Source organism: Mauremys mutica, chromosome 1 (assembly GCF_020497125.1).
Source record: "Mauremys mutica isolate MM-2020 ecotype Southern chromosome 1, ASM2049712v1, whole genome shotgun sequence".
Lineage (NCBI taxonomy): Eukaryota > Metazoa > Chordata > Testudines > Geoemydidae > Mauremys > Mauremys mutica.
In genome coordinates this window covers 98219525-98236482 of record NC_059072.1, presented here as the reverse complement: position 1 = coordinate 98236482, position 16958 = coordinate 98219525, and the positions used below count along the sequence as shown (strand labels likewise).

General features: G+C 45.9%; 1 protein-coding gene across 9 annotated transcripts in view; it reads right to left on the bottom strand.

Moving 5' to 3' along the window:
* Positions 1–16958, bottom strand: part of SYN3 (synapsin III) — a 332551-nt gene that overhangs the window by 91193 nt on the left and 224400 nt on the right. The gene's annotated exons all lie outside the window — the stretch shown is intronic.

Below are 16958 nucleotides of genomic sequence, written 5' to 3'. Positions count from 1 at the left end.
GAAGAACAGCCAGTCATCCTGATTTGGAGTACAGAACAACGAGTTTTGGGGAATATGAGTAGAAGCAAAAAGCCATTTTGGGATCTCTCACCTGCGAGAACAAAGAAGCCACCGCTTTGTATCTATGAAAGATGGGTCCTCCTGCTAAAAGAGGCTGGAGAATGCTGACAATTTGATGTGAGTAAGAAGAAGTGTTAGGCAAAGCTACGTGTTGCTAGAATTAAGTTTTAGACACTAGAAAGCATGTTATTTTGTTTTGTTTGTAGTCCTTTCATATCTCTTTCACTCTTCCTGGAAATCACTTAAATCTATGTTCTTTGTTAATAACCTTAGTTTTACTACAAACCGTCTCAGAGCTGTGTATTAAGGTGGCGGGTATAAGCCCTGCTGAGCTAACAAGCTGTTGTATGTACTGGCTCTTTGGAGGCAGTGAACTCGGTGTTGCCTCTGCGAGTGTCCAGCGCTGCAAGGGAGATGGTTTTGGAGAGACTCTGGATTGAAAGGGTTGTTGGTGTCACCCTGCACGAGTAACTGGGCTGGTGAAAGGCAGGGTGAGACCTTTATGCAGTGGGCACACTGCTGGGGTCAGGGCTCTGAGCCAGATGTGCACAGCACAGAGGCACCCAGGATTATAGGGTAGATAGTGACAGAACCCCTGACTGGTCTGGGTAAACCCCCAAAGCATCACAACACAGTTTATCTTTAGTTTATCTATTTTGCAGGCTCCTCTCTCATATCCTTCTTTCTTTGTGTTTCACAGCTAAATTTATTGCACACTAATACCATTTCTGAGGGAGATGATTTTCAGGGCGGGAGGGAGCTGGAAATGGAGGAGGAGATATCATGAATCCTTTGCTAGACTTCAGAGCTTTCATAACAGACATTACACTTGCAGGCTGCTCAGCTAAGCCATTTCACCTAACCTTCCTTTCAACTCGGTTCTATCAAAATTCCCCCAGGATCACTGTGGTACACTCACTGCAAGGGTATGGTTGTCCCTCCAGAGTGTTTGTTTTTAGGAGTGGATGTCTGGAAATATTCAGAAGAGAAACTCTGGAGAGCAAGACAGCACAAAAAATGTGCTGATAAACGTACACACAATGGGAAGCAGAAGTCTGCCCAGCCCAGCCCAGGAACTAAGGAAAGGGGAAGAACCTGATACCATTTTGAGTTGAGCCCAAATTGTGACATTTGGATTTGAATTCAGATCTGAATGAGAACATCCCTAAAATTCAGAGGTGTTTGGGTTTATTGTTCCTAGGACCAATTATATCTCTAAACCTGAGATAGCCAGTTTTCAGCAGGGGCTGAACATCCTCCAAGTTTGGGGTGGTTGGGCTCTAGCATTCTCTTCGGATCCACTCTCTAATTGGGGATGGGGAGGAGAAATCCATGAAACTGTTTTCCCCTTCCCAAAGGAGAGCAGAAGGAAACAGATGCCACATCTTCTGTCTTCCAGAATTCCTCAGTGGCGTGGCCTATTCTGGGAAAGGCTCTGTGTGAAAGATCCTGAAAAAACTCTCTTCCCCCACTCCCACTGTCTTGTTTTACATAGTGCCACACACCCTGTTCTGCTGTTACTTAATGTAAAAATGAAATCACTGCTTTTCTCCCCTTAAAGCTGCTCCACCCTCAGTCAGCATGTCTGAGACACTGCTTACGCACCTCTTAGCAAAACAGATGTTTGCGGGCGGAGGGATTGAGGGGTGTTGTCCACCACTCGCTCAATTAAAAAAATAAATCTTTCATGTCCTGTTAAAGGGATTGTTACTTTTGGAACAGGCATCTGTCCTGATACCACACCTTTCCTAACTGCCTCCACTGTATATGTGTAAGGGCAACTGGAATAAGGTAATGTCAGTCTGTGAAGCTTGCTTAGGAAGGGAGAAAGGACAGGGACACATCACACTACACAGAATTTTATCTGCCTCTCTTCTAGCCATGAAGGGAAGATTCCACTGAAATACAAAGGAAATTACTGTAATAGGAGAGAAGGAGGGAAAGGAGTTAACACATAAACCTGGTAATTTGGGGCCAGATTCTCTGCTGTGCTCACTTTTTGCTGACTACAGCATGGAGCATCCAGTTACATGTCCCTACCCCTGTCTTAGCTTGGACCCCAGCACAGGTTACAGCAGCCTGGGAGCTGTTCTAACTTGTACCAACTGGCAACAGTCCCTAACAGACTCTCTGCCAGCTGAACATGGCAGAGCACAATGTGATTTAGCCACTCTTCCCACCTCTGACATGCCCCCTCTTCAGCAAGGGTTGCTGAAGGGTGATGTAGGAGTTGGCTATTCTGACGGTATGCCCGCTGGGCACACTCCCATTACAGGGGCATCTTTAGCAGGGGAGATGGGGCTGGATTAATTCATCTTCCTCAGACAGGAGAGATGACAAAAGGGGCCACAAAAGGAAAAGGTCGTAACCTCCTGAGTAGTCATATACTACTCTGAGGAAGGACCTCTGTGATGCAATCAGTGCAAAGGTATGTTTGTCCCTCCAGGGTCTTTGCTTTAAGGAGTGGAAGTCTGGAAGTATTCAGAAGAGAAACTCTGCAGAGCAAGACGGCACCAAAAATAAATAAATAAATAAATAAATAAAATTGCTGAGAAACGTATCCACAATGGGGGGCAGGCAGAACTCATCTTACTGACCTGAGTATAGCAAGCAGTAGAAGGTGACAACTGGTGTGCACCACACCCATAAAAGGAGTGACAGATGGTGATGAAAGGGCCACAACATGAGCCCTGACAACTGGGGCAGCAGCTGACAGATCCCACAGTTAGGGTGCTCAGATGTCTTGGTTTTAGGCAATGAAGTTTATTCCCAGTTTCACTGGAACAGGCCAGGTGGTTGCTTATCTATCTAGTTATCATTTCCCTGGCTCTTGCCCAGCCTCTCCACACCCACTCGCTGCTTCTGTTGGGCCCAACTATGGCAGTGTAGGCCCAAATGCACTACCCATTTCCTCCCTTCCCCTTTCTGTGATGGTCACTTCCTTATTGCAACAGACCAGCTAACACGCTATCAGCTCTGGTATATTATCTGGGATGCTTCATCCTAATCTACTACATGTTAGCAAGGGCAATTCAGTAAGAAAGTGGTGGGCAGAGAGTAAGGAAGGACATTATTTATTTATTAAATTATTATTTGTTTATATTGCAGTAGTGTCTAGGAGCCCCAGTCCCAAACCCCATTGTGCTAGGAGCTGTACAAACACAGAACAAAAAGCCCCCAAAGTGCTTATAATCTAAGACAAGACAACTGATGGATACAGACAGAGGAGGGAACACAAAGAAGCAATGAGACTATATTAGTCAACATGATAGGTAGTGGTCTCCACACACCAGCTTTGTCAGTGTTAGTGTAAAGATTGGGCATTAGAACCCAAGTCTGCAGAGGCCCTAACCCCATGCGAACCACCAGGATGCAACCTTGCCTTGTGCTCATTGCGAATCTCATCCTGCAAGGAATCAGGAAATGAGTGAGCCCAGCCCATATAGGGGGAGCTGGCCTGGGCACCACCCGGGTACTGTGCTCCAGAACTACTCCCCAGCCCTTGAGAGAAACCCGATCGAGGACACATGGGTCCTCCCCACACTTCCAAGTATGGATAGAGTTACATATCATGGATGGGGCCAAGCTGACTGCCTCTCAGTGGGCCTTGATCGATTATGGGGCTACCGATAACTTCATAGATGCTAAAGCTGCTCAAGATCTATGAATGAATCCCCTTCTGTTTAAAGTCTACATCAGTTCTTGTAGAAACAATAGACATGTCCCTCCTGTCCTCGGGGCCAGTGACTCAGGAAACTGTACCCCTAGAGGCCTTAATCCATGGCCATTGGGAAGTGCTACTGTTCAATGTGATGCATTCCCCAGATTTCCCCCTAATTATTGGCATCACCTGGCTGGAGCAGCATGACCTTTGCATCTCCTGGAGAGAAAAGAGGATCAGCTTCCCCTCTGAATACTTCTGAAAGGTCTGCCTGTGCGCAGCAAGCCCCAATCTTCTGGTCCCGGCATCCTGCAGCTGATCAGAAGTGACAGCAGGGGAACTCCAGCTGGCAGTGGCTAACCAGAAGGAATCACTCTCAAGCCTGAGTCTCCATCCCCAGAAAAATATTGGAATTACATGGATGTTTTTGAAAAGAAGAATGCGGACATGCTACGTCCGCACCGAGTCTATGACTGCCCTATAGATCTGCAACCTGGGACGAAGGTACTTTATGGAAAAATCTATGCTTGAGCTTGAACTGGCAGCCCTTTGTGAATACATCCAGGAAAACCTGGCCAAGGGTTTTATCCAGTGCTTCACTTCTCCAACAGGGGCTCTAGTCCTTTTTGTCAAGTAAAAGGACGGAATGCTATGCCTTTGCGAGACTATCGGGCCCTAAACCTGGTAATGGCCTCAAATTGGTATCCTCTTCCCTTGATCTCAGAGTTACTAGATCATGTGCGGTCTGCCAGACACTTCACCAAACTGGACCTCCGGAATACTTACAACCTAGTTCGTATCAGGGCAGGGGATGAATGCAAGACCACTTTTTGAACCCGCTATGAGCACGTCACATATTTAGTAATGCCATTTGGGCTGCCCCATGCTCCTGCTACTTTTCAACACTTTGTGACTGTCATATTTAGAGACATCCTCGATCAGTATGAAGTCATCTATCTTGATGACATATTTGTGTTTTCAGACAATCTTGAGCAGCATTGTTACCATGTTCATTCCATCCTAGAAAGTCTACAAAAGCCTGGCCTGTTCACAAAGTTAGAAAAATGTACCTTTGACTAATCCTCTTGGGTTACAGCCTCTTCCCAGAGGGTGTTAAGATGGACCTCCCCAGAAAGTGGAAGCCATCTGTAGCTGGACTGTGCCCAAGTCCCACTAGGAGTTACTGTACTTCATGGGCTTTGCAAACTTTTATTGACAATTCATTCCAGGCTTTTCAGGGCAAAGAGCCTCCATGACCAACCTTCTCTGCAAGGATGCCAAGTTTGTTTGGACTCCCAAAGCTCACCATGCTTTCGAACAACTCAAGATTGCTTTCACCACTGTCCCCATTGTAACAGAACTGGATTTGGCACAGGCATTCATAGTGGAAGCTGATACTTCCAATGTAGCCATAAGGACAATACTCTCCTAGAGCCATTGCCCATAGCAAGTCTTGCACCCCTATGCCCACTATTCCAAAAAACGTACCCCTGCTGAACAGAATTATGAAATACTGGATAAGGAACTACTTGAAATTAAATTGGCCTTTGAAGAGTGGTGCCATCACCTTGAGGGAGCCTGACAGGCAGTGCAAGTCTTTTTGGATCACAAGAACCTTGAATATCTGCAGAGGGCTTGAGCCTTGAACCAAAGACAGCTCAGGCGGAAGTTATTCTTCTCTCGGTTTGATGATATCATCATCACCTATCACCCAGGAACCACGACTGGGAAAGCTCATGCCTTATTCTGAATGGAGGAATACATCTCTACCTCGATATAACGCTGTCCCCGGGAGCCAAAAAATCTTACTGCATTATAGGTGAAACCACGTTATATCGAACTTGATTTGATCCGCCGGAGTGCGCAGCCCCACCCCCCCGGAGCGCTGCTTTACCGCATTATATCCGAATTTGTGTTATATCGGGTCGCGTTATATCGGGGTAGAGGTGTACTACCAAGAGGTTGAGGAGCTTAGCCAAAAATTACCCTGTCTCTTAAAACCTCGCAAGTTCCTCAGTGCCACAATACATCAAGACCTGCTTGATCTAATCCATTCTGCTTCACGGGGCTATCCATTAGCCCAGGAGGTGATGGAACAGCCTGAGCAAACAAAAGCCAGTACCAAGATGCAATGCTCCACACAGGATGGGACTGCCTACCTCACTTGGCGCATATACATTCTACCAGGGAGCCCCTGGCTAGAAGTGCTCCATCTCTGCCATGACACTCCATTGGCAGGCCACTTTGGCTGCCTTCAGATTTTCTGAATGGCTTCTCATTTCTTCTGGTGTCCTGGTATGTGAGCTCAAATCTAGGATTATGTTAACTCATGTGACCTGCATGCATGCACCAAGATTCCATGTGCTAGGCCCCTCAGCACCCTAATGCCCCTGAAGACCCTGTCAAGACTCTGGCCCTTGATCACCCCAGACTTCATAATGGAACTCCCTGGCTGATGGCCACACAGTGGTCTTGACTGTTGTAAACCAACTGACCAAACGGGTTATTTCATTTCCTGTAACAGCCTGCCCTCTGTTGAAACAACGGCTTGACCCCTGGTGATTCATGTGGTCCACCTTCATGGGCTTCTGGACTGTATCATCTCGGATCGAAGCCCATGATTTGTCTCACGCTTTTGGCATGAAGTGCTGCACTAATGGACGTTTGTGCTTTTACCCCATTCGCGTACCATCCCCAGACAGATGGGCAGACAAAGAGGGTGAACCAAGTACTACAGATGAGGTGCTTTGTCAGCTACCTTCAAGACAACTGGTTCTCCCTCCTGTATGCTGAGTTCTCATACAACAATTCTTCTCCATGGGGCAGAGTCTCTTTTTTGCCAATTATGGTTTCTATCCTCGTTTCCAGCACCCCCGGCCTAGCTAGCAGCCTGAGAATTCACCACATCCAGAAAGAGCTTAAGAACCACCTCAAAGATGTGAAAAGGGACTGTAAGCAGTACACAGACCATTGATACAGGAAGGCCCAGCTCTCGTGGTAGGTCAAAAGGTCTGGCTTACCCCAAAGCACCTCTGTACGAATAGCCCATTCCACAAGATAGACCACCAGTTCCTTGGACCCTTTTGGATCTGTCAGCAAATCAACCCCATCACCTTCAAATTACAGCTCCCTCAATCTCTTAAGGTACATCCTGTTTTCCATGTATCCCTCCTGAAGCCTTACCTAGAAGACCCCTTTCCCAATTGGTCCCAACAGTTGTTCCCACCAATCCATGTCCCAGGAATATATAGTCCATACCATCCTCGACTCTAAACAGCAAAGGGGGAGACTGTACTAAATAATTAACTGAGAGGGCTATAATCCTGAAGAATGCTCCTGGAAACCTGCTGCCCATGTCCATGCCCCTGATCTGGTAGAAAGTTTTCATCAAGACCACCCAGATAAACCTGGCCTGGCCACTGTGGTGTCCCTGAAGAAGGGAGTTATCTGGGTAACCACACAAATTTTGGCCTTTTGCAACACCAGACTTTGCATGATCTCCTGGTCTCAGCTGTTAGCAGTGGGCGGGAGGTGCAGGGAGGGAAGGGGAGGCGCTGATTGGCAGGGCCTACCTATGGGTAGGAGGCACTGGGGGACAGGGGGAAGTGCTGATGGGGGGGGCTGCCGGTGGGTGGTCAGCACACATTATTTTTTTCCTGGGGGTGCTCCAGCCCCGGAGCACCCATGGAGTCAGCACCTATGCCTGATACTGCCTCTGATCTCTTGTCTCTGATTCCAGCCTGACTCTGATCCTGACTCTTGCTTATGGGGCCTGGCTCTTGTGATTCCTCCAAATCCTGCTTGGCAACTACTGTTCCTGGGTGGGCAGACCTCAGCCCAGCTGTCACTGCTAAGCCAGACCACCTGTGTCCTGGTCCCTTACAGCTAGGGGGCTCACTTTTGGGGCAGAGAAACAACATTCTTGGACAATCACAGTGGAACTAGGTTTGGGACTGTTCCAGAGTCCTCCCAAATTCCAGTTTTCTTAGTCAGCTCGATCTCTCAGGAATTTACAGCTGGCTCAGGCAGGGTTGGAAGTCCCCATAACCAGAAGGATTTTGTTGATATTCAGATTTCTGAACTGTATGAATTCCTCTGTGAAGGTCACTTATGTATCCAACCAGCCAAGTCCACTATACCAAGCCCTTTGCTCCATGGAGGATAGAATTCTAAGGATTCACATGATCACATCCATATGTGGGTGTCATTGTGAAAGCACATGTAGGGGGGAAATGTCTCATCAATCATTCATTGGGTGGAACAGGATTTAACACCCCAACCCCTGCACAGCCTGCCCCCAAACCTCAAAGATTCTCAGGGATCCATGCAGATCCTAAGGGAGCTGTGGGAGGCCAGAGCCATCCACACAGAGGCCCTGTACCTCTTCACTTGTTCTGATGCTCCATGGGCCCCATCTTCAGTCATGGCCACACTGGTAGCACATCAGTGCATGAATACAAGGAAGGTTGAGTTCAGATGCCAATGAATTTTGTGCTAGAACCTGAACCCAATCTGCTGTGAAGAGATCTACTCAAGGCATCAGAGCTTTATTTTCAACTATGTTTGTTTTGAGCTTTTCCCAACTTGTACTGTAAGTTCTTTGGATCGGGGACCATGTCTCTGTTATGTGTCGTACAGTACCCAGAACAATGGGGCAGTGCCCTCTACACACTACTGCAATGCAAATAAATAACAACAGTATCTTTTTTGCATTTTGCACAGGATACCCAACAACCACCATACAGTAATGATCTTTGGTGGTTACCATCCTGGGCCAGATTTGAACTGGTGTCCCCTTGACAGTGAATGTTTAATGAACAAATCATTCCCCATCATGTATTTTAAAAAGATGCATTCTGACTGCACCTTGGGAAGTTAAGGACTTGTAATATAAATAGATTTCTCTTACTTGGAAGAAGCAAGTCATGCCTCCAGCTTCCTGATCCCACTTCATTTCTGATATCTGGTCTCATGATTATGAAAGTACAGAGAAGGGTTATCACATTACCTATCAATCCCCAGAGAGTATATCCCCACACTCATTTGGTTCAGTGTACATGAGAGGTAAGAGGGAAAGAGAGTGACACTAAGAACAGACCATTAGGCCTGAGAATAGGAATGCTGAAGTCTCTGAGGAACGCCATCTAACGAAAGAGAACAAAAGATTTTTTGGTAAACTCCCACTCATTCTGTTCCTACTGAGGTCTCTGCGGAGCTCGCCCCCTCCTAGTATATCTTAAGATACACAAAGCTAGTCAAAAGGAATTTCCCTTTACGTGTCATTTTCCTCTTTTGGAACTGCAGAACAATGTGGCCTGGAATTCCTGATACTGTGGCAGATTTCTAATTGGAAACAGGAAAGACAGGACATAATTCAGAGCTCAGCCTCTATGATAACCTGCACATTACATCCAAGAATGGCTAGGATGCATCTGACATATGGTAACAATCTGCAGCCCCCCCCATAAAGGATTTACAAGGCCTTAAAGGGTTCCTATATCATATCAGAGGCAATCGTTTGAAAGCAGATCTGGGTGGAGCCTCAGTTATCACAGATCAAATTTTCTTGAATAATTCTTATAGATTCTCAGAGACCAGTAAATTTGGGATTGTAAATCCCTGTGTAACCAGAGTACATGGCCTTAGAATCAAAAGACATGGAGTGAAGGCAAACAGCCAATTTCTTATAAAATCTAATTAAGGGAATCCACTGAGAACTATTCCTAACGTACAGCTATTGGCAAGGTTTTAAAGGCTGACCTGTTGTTTCCTGGAAGTATCTGATGGAATAAATACTTTTATAGCACCTGCCCTCCGACCACTGTCTCTTTCCAGGCTAAGACTGAATGCAGGGGGTCCCTGTTGGAGACATTAGTTTCAGAGCCAAATCCTGCTTGCTTAGAGTAGTCCCATTGATTTATGTGGCAACAACTCATGTGAGTAAGGCAAATAGTTTTAGTTGGGAAGCTGCTTTGGTTCTACAGTGGTCTGTAGATGGAAGGGCTGGCATTCGTGTGGCAATAAGGTCTTCCTTCCATGACTCCTCAAGCCAACCATTTGTGGTGCATCTCTTTACAGCACTATATAACTAAGGTTACATTAGCCCCCATTGGGCAAAGCTGTCATGGTACGTGACATATGATGATTGTTTATGCTGAATTTGATCATGAGTTGGAGACCAAGGTCAAGTGAAACAATCTCCCTTCCTACCCCACCCTTCCTTACTTCAAGTGGAGCCATGGTGTGTGTGCATCAGCTGGGTGTGCCTATCACCTGCAGCAGAGTGAATTCCTGAAACACAGGATAATTCTGCATTGAAACTATAGGCTCCAGCCAGGTGGCGTGGCTGCCTATCCTGGTGCTCTGGGCAGCACGGCTGTAGCACCGCCAGCCACCACTGCTCCAGGCAGCGCAGTCAGGGGGGGTTGGATAGAGGGCAGGGGAGTTCGGGGTGGTGGTCAGGGGGTAGGGATGTGGACAGGGGTCAGAGTGGTCAGAGGGCAGGGAACAGGGGGGTTGAATGAGGGTAGGAGTTCCAGGGGGGCAGTCAGGAATGAGAGGAGGGGTTGGATGTGGTGGCAGGGGGCAGTCACGGGTGGGGAGGTCTGGGGGTGGTCAGGGACAGGGAGAGGTGGATGGGGCAGGGGATCCAGGGGGCTGTCAGGGGGCAAGAGGCAGGGGGTTCAGATATGGGGCAGGGGCTGGGCCACACCTGGCTGTTTGGGGAGCCACAGCCTCCCCTAACCAGCCCTCCATACAATTTCAGAAACCTGATGTGGCCCTCAGGCCAAAAAGTTTGCCTGCCCCTGTCCTAGAACCACTTGGCTTCAGTTTGTACAGATGAATTTTGTACTGTCAGAAGACGGGGAAAGGCTGCTGGAAAGCTACTTCTCTATTGGAAGCTACAGATATTGTTTGGACCCTTCTTTTTTGGTGACTTGGAGTTGTATAAAGTCTCCCCACCTTTCTCTGAGTCAGCATATGGGTTATGCTATTGATTCCTCCCCAACATGACAGAAGCTTTCAGGGCCTTGCTCCTAACTTTTGCCATAAAATCACAGATTAAAGCAAGGTGGCTCATAGCTCTCTTTCTCCACCCATCCCATTAAAAGTCTAGGGAGAGCCACCCCTTTTTCCCAGGCTGGTGCAGCAAGAGTTCCCTCTCCTGTTTCAATCTGTGTTAACCACTACACAAAATCACAGTTAGGAAGATGGGAAGAGTAGAATGTGGATGTTATCCCATATAACAGCTACAAGTCAGTGACAAAATTACCCAGGTTTGGGAAGGGGAGCACATGAGAGTCAGATTTGTGATTTTAGTACTGTGCCAGAGTTCTGAGGCAGGGGCTGCAATCATTCAACAAGAATTGTTAGAACCTAACATGTTCTGCACCATTCTGTCTTCAGAACCCTTTTTCGTTTTGATGTGCTGCTCAAATGGACCAGCTCCAAGACTCCCACTGCAGAACAAAACTTTCTTTTCACAGAGCTGGCTCTTTTTGACCAGATCTGTAGCTCTTCCTCTTCAGCTCACTCTCCTCTTTCCTGCTTCCTCACCCTATAATGTCTTCATCTTCCCCTCTCTCCCTCCTCCTGGCCAACATGCAGCTGCAGGTCTTCCCATAGCCTGGCTGGAACAGCTGCAGCTGCTAAATATGTGCTTGCTGGTCAACTGTGCCTTAGGCTCTCTCTGTGTAACTGGCTTCCTTCACTGCTGTGGCTCTGTCACTGCCCTCTTGCATGTCTCTCCAAAACTGTGCTCCACAAACGGCTGTGCCCTGAGCTTGAGCTCACAGAACTGTTGGCTGCCGTGAGCCTGGGGATCAAGGGACATGCCAATAACTACTATTATTAATAATTATAATTATTATCTATGTTGGGGTAGCACCTAAAGACTAGTCAGGATGTGGGCCCCACTGTGCTCGGTGCTGTGCAATCACACAGAAAGACACTGTCCGGCACGGAAAAATTTATGCTTAAATTTAAATTAAAATCTAATTTCAAGGAACTGCCCTGGAAGAGATTTGGTAGCATAGATGTTAAGAGTAAAACAAGGGAGCTGAACTCTGTTAATAGAAGAGGCTGTGTTTTTAGGGTCCTGATTGTAAAGTATGGACTCACAGACCTATTCCTACAGCATCTGTTAAAGATACTTTCATTCAATGCAAAGGAAAACAGCTTTGCCACATTTCTCTTCCGGGTTCCACCTGGAGAAATGTTGTATTTATTACAATACTCTAGTTACATATTAACTCTCTTGACACAGTATTTATTATCACCTGCCATGAAATGGAAACCACAGGCATTTGATAAATTAACTGTAATTTCACTGTGACTTCTTTCAATGCCTTTGCATCCTTTGATGAAACTTCCTTCAACAATACATAGGGAATCACAGCTAATAGATATCTCTGTACCTCTGATGAAAGTAAATGAGATGTGAGACTATTTTTTGCTCTTTCTTCAGCTGTAAAAGAACACCATTTTCACACATCTGTGCTAAATCTAGCACCAACTTTTTCACTTATGACATTAAGACAGTAGGTGTGGAACTTAACATGCAGACCTGGGAAAGGTTTTCCATTTTCTTTTGATGAATTTATTATTCTTAATACATGAAGAGCAAGGAAATAAACAAGTGACACAATCCTTATTCTAGGTTGTATATCTACCATTCCCTCTTCTTCTGTCTCATACGGCATTCAAAGATTTATGGACCAAAATTCCAGAACAGTGAGGAAACGGAAGTTCTGTCTTTTGCTCCAGATAAGACCTTTTGCCTTGAAATCTTCATAAGAGCAATGCCGAAAATCTCCCAAACTCTGCTGGGCAGCGTAGGCCTGGCTTGACGTAAGAAACTTGCCTTATTTTTAGTGGGTATGATTGGGAAGGTGAGTGGAAGGTTATGTTGTCATAACAAGCAGTATGTTGGAACCAGAATGGCTAGCAAAGATCAGCGGAAACATGCTAGTAAACAAGCCTAAATGTAAGATAAGATAGAGGTCAGATTATGCACAAACAGTGCATGGACAGAGCATTCTGTACAGGGATTGGTTCCTACAAAGTAACCAAGTCAGTTTCAAAATGTATGATACAATGTGTAGTAAATACAATGTAATATGTAAAGGTATATAAAGGAAGAGGTTTTCTATGTAACTTTGGATGTGTAATACGCCCTATGTACACTCCCTACGCTTGAATCTGATCAACTCAACGGAGCATTAGAGGGATAGGACTCTGAGTTACTACAGAGAATTCTTTCCCACGTATCTGTCTGGAGGGTCTTGCCCACATGCTGTGGGTCTAACTGATCACCATATTTAGGGTCAGGAAGGAATTTTCCCCGGGTCAGATTGGCAGAGACCTTGGGGGTTTTTGCCTTCCTCTGCAGCATGGGGCACAGGTCACTTGCAGGTTTAATCTAGTGTAAATGGTGGATTCTCTGTAAATTGAAGTCTTTAAACCATGATTTGATGACTTCAATAACTCAGCTAGAGGTTAGGGGTTTATTTCAGTAGTGGGCGAGGTTCTGTAGCCTGCAAGGCTCAGGAGGTCAGACTAGATGATCACTGTGATCCCTTCTGACCTTAAAGTCTACTACAAGTCTATGAACTCAATGTAGCTATGCTGTATGCAATATAAAGATACTAGAGTGATGAAACCTGGTGTCAAAGTGAGTTCTTGGGAAGCTGAGTGGAAAGAGGTCTCAGAGGGAATCCCAACAGATGGGACTCTGGATCGTTGCAGGGGGAGAGTGTTCTTCTGTTGCTGAGGCTTATGGCTGGCTTTTGAATGAAAACCCAGTTTGGATTTTAAAAACAACATCAACAACCACAACTGTGGTTTGTACACACCAGAACTGTCTTTAGATTTTTAAACCCCACGTTTCTTTGACATCTGTTTGGTGGCCTGTGCAAAATCAGTCAGTCAGCTCATTAGCGGACAAGTGGCCACATCATAAAGTAACACGATCACAACAGTACCCTAGTTAGCAGTTTCAGCAAACCAGGTGGGCCACACAGGCTAAGACACTTTCTCACTCCTACAGGTTTCTGCAAAGCACGGAAGAGGTTCATTGGTGGGACTGTGTGGGGAAGCTCATCCTGCTGCTGTCCATACTGTACCTGTTCAATGGCTAAAGAGAGGATGTTTGTCTCTAGTGCCTTCAGTCTGACAGCTTTCACCAGCTCCCATGTCACTTGAAATGAAACAAGCAGCACCTTCAGCTGTCTACGTCTCTTGATGTTCCTTCACTTTCTGCCTTTGATAATTGTAATAATTTGAACATTTAGAAATTGCTTTTCATCTCCAAGGATCCCAAAGGTCTTTACAATGGGCCAAGTTCCAGGGGCTGACAGGTTCATTACTCTAGCAGAGGTATATGCTGGCCTGCCTGATCTTCAAGATGGTCAGGCCAGTGCAGGAGGGGAAACAAAGTGATTGTCCCCTGCACTGGTTCTTCCTTCTGATGCACTCTTCCTCCTCAACCCTCATACAAGGATTGTGGAGGCCACGGGGCTGTGCAGAGTGACCTATGTGGAAGGGAGTGAGGGGACTGGTGATGGTGGGCCACGCTCAGTCAGAGCCGTCAAAATACTAGGTAGCGGAGCGAGACAGGAGAAGACCTGTGCTATCCTCCTGCTCCATTGCTCACAGAAGGGGAGAAGTCTTCAGGCCAATCAGCTGCTGTTCCCAGATGACAGTTCTGACTCAGCCCTCTCTCCCTGTTTCTCAGGCTGAGCTCCCTGACTGTCAGTCTTCCCATGCAGGGAGGTTGAGTGAGGCAGCGCCTCTCCCTGCCATAACACTCCCCTGACTCTCGTTGGTAAACAGAGTCAGTGAAGAGAGTGCAATCCTAGAGTCTGCCAAGGGGGCTGGACCGAGTAGCTGCAGAACATCTCTGCTGCCACTGCCAACAGGAGCGAGCCCCCTCAGGGTGCAACTAGCATGTGGTGAGTCAGTTGCCTGGCCAGGCTACAGAATTGTTGCCAGGCTCTCTGCCCGATGAACTCCAAATGCTGTATTGGGACCTAAGTAAATATATCCAGCTACCACTGCAGACACCACTGAAGTGCAGCACTTCTGGGATGGGAAGGTGCAATGGCTGAACAGGGCACAAGTAAAGGAGGGTAACGTATTTCAGCAGGGAGTCAGGGAGTATGACTGTAATTACCCAAACTTGAATTTGGGCAGGACACCCAGGCTAATACCCCTGCTTTTGTGAAAGCAAGCAATGAGCTCTTTAATGAGCACACAGTATCAGGACTTTCAGTTTACATCTCTCCCAAGTGATAGCTAGCCACAAAACCTCTCGCCTATGAGATGCCCCATACAGCTTGTCATAAACATATAGCTAAGGGTAGCATAAAATCCCTCCTTACCTGTAAAGGGTTAAGAAGCTCAGACAACCTGGTTGGACCTGACCAGAAGGACCAGTGGGGAAAGAAGATACTTTCAAATCGGGGTGGGTGGGGAAGGCGACTTTGTTTTGTGCTGTGTGGGTGTTCTCTCCAGAGACAAAGGGAGAGACCAAGCAAGTAATCCAGCTCCCACTGAAATGATACATCTAATATTACAGGAATAGTAAGTAATAGCAAGGAAATACATTAGAGTATCTTTTGTTTTAGCTTGTGAATTTTCCCTGTGCTAAGAGGAAGGTTTATTCCTGTTTGGGGTTTTTTTGGTAACTTTAAAGTTTTGCTAGAGGAAAATCCTCTGTGTTTTGCATCTTTTGTTACCCTGTAAAGTTATCTTCCATCCTGATTTTACAGAGGTGATTCTTTTATCTTTAAATAAATTCTTCTTTTAAGAACCTGATTGATTTTTCATTGTTCTTAAGATCCAAGGGTTTGGGTCTGTGTTCACCTGTACCAATTGGTGTGGATATTATTCTCAAGCCTTCCCCAGGAAAGGGGGTGTAGGGCTTGGCGGAATATGCCTCCAAGTGGTCCTTTCCCTGATTCTTTGTCTAAATTACTTGGTGGTGGCAGCATACTGTTTAAAGACGAGGTGGAATTTGTGCCTTGGAAAAGTTTTTAACCTAAGCTGGTAAAAATAAGCTTAGAGGGTCTTTCATGCAGGTCCCCACATCTGTACCCGAGTTCAGAGTGGGGAAGGAACCCTGACACAGCTGATCCCCAGAGAGCAGCTGCTATTGCTGCTCACCAGTCAGCATACACACTCCTTTCTCCCCACCATCACAGACAGCCAGTATCTCCTTCAGGAGATGCTGATAGACACTTCCAGCCTCAATTGCAGTCATGAGCCCAAACTCAACCAGTGTGTGGCCATAATACCACCAAGCTGCTTTAAAGCTCCCTGAAAAATGTCAAGCATTCCAGTCATTTTAATTACTGTGCATTGCATAAGCCCGAAACCAGTTCATACAAAGAAATAACAGAAAAGTGTTTTTCAGTTGCTCTCACTCTCTCCCTTGCTCAGTGCCAGGCTCCAAAGCTCTGGGAACTCCAGTTCTTTTTAGCATTTGAAGCACTTCATCTATTTGAAGTCTCTTTGTTCAGTCATTTAAAACAATTGATGCAGTTTAGAGTTCAGTTTTTGAAATACTTCCATTTGGAAATGGCCTCACTAGTATGAAAGCAAAGCAAAGAGATGTGGAAATCCTTATTTTAAACAAAAATGAAGTAAAGTCATTGCTTGCAAAAGTAAGGTTCCAGTGATGTTGGCTAGAAACACAAACACCCATACACACATACACACACACAGAGCTTTGTCGGAGCACCTAATCACAACCTCCATCCCCAACTTAGAGGGCTCAACGATCCTTCAAGAGGCTGAGCCCTTTGGCTCTGACTGATCCAGCCATGCACTTGAGCACTTGCTTAACTCTATGCATGCAAGCAGTCCCTTTGTCTTCAGTGGGACTTAAGTATATGCCTAAGTGCTTTGCTGTATCAGGGCCAGAATGATTAGCACCATACAGGATCTAGCCCCCTGTTTCAGCTTTATAGGCTGGTATTAAAACATTTTATTCTTTAATGTCCACCTGTGACAGAGGAAAATAACAGTCAGTCTGATTTGAACAGGAGTACTTGTGGCACCTTAGAGACTAACAAATTTATTTGAGCATAAAGCTTTCGTGGGCTACAGCCCACTTCATCGGATACATGTAGTGGAAAATACAGTAGGAAGATATAGGAAGATATTATATATATATATATATATATATATATATATATATATATATATCTATATATATATATATATATATATATAC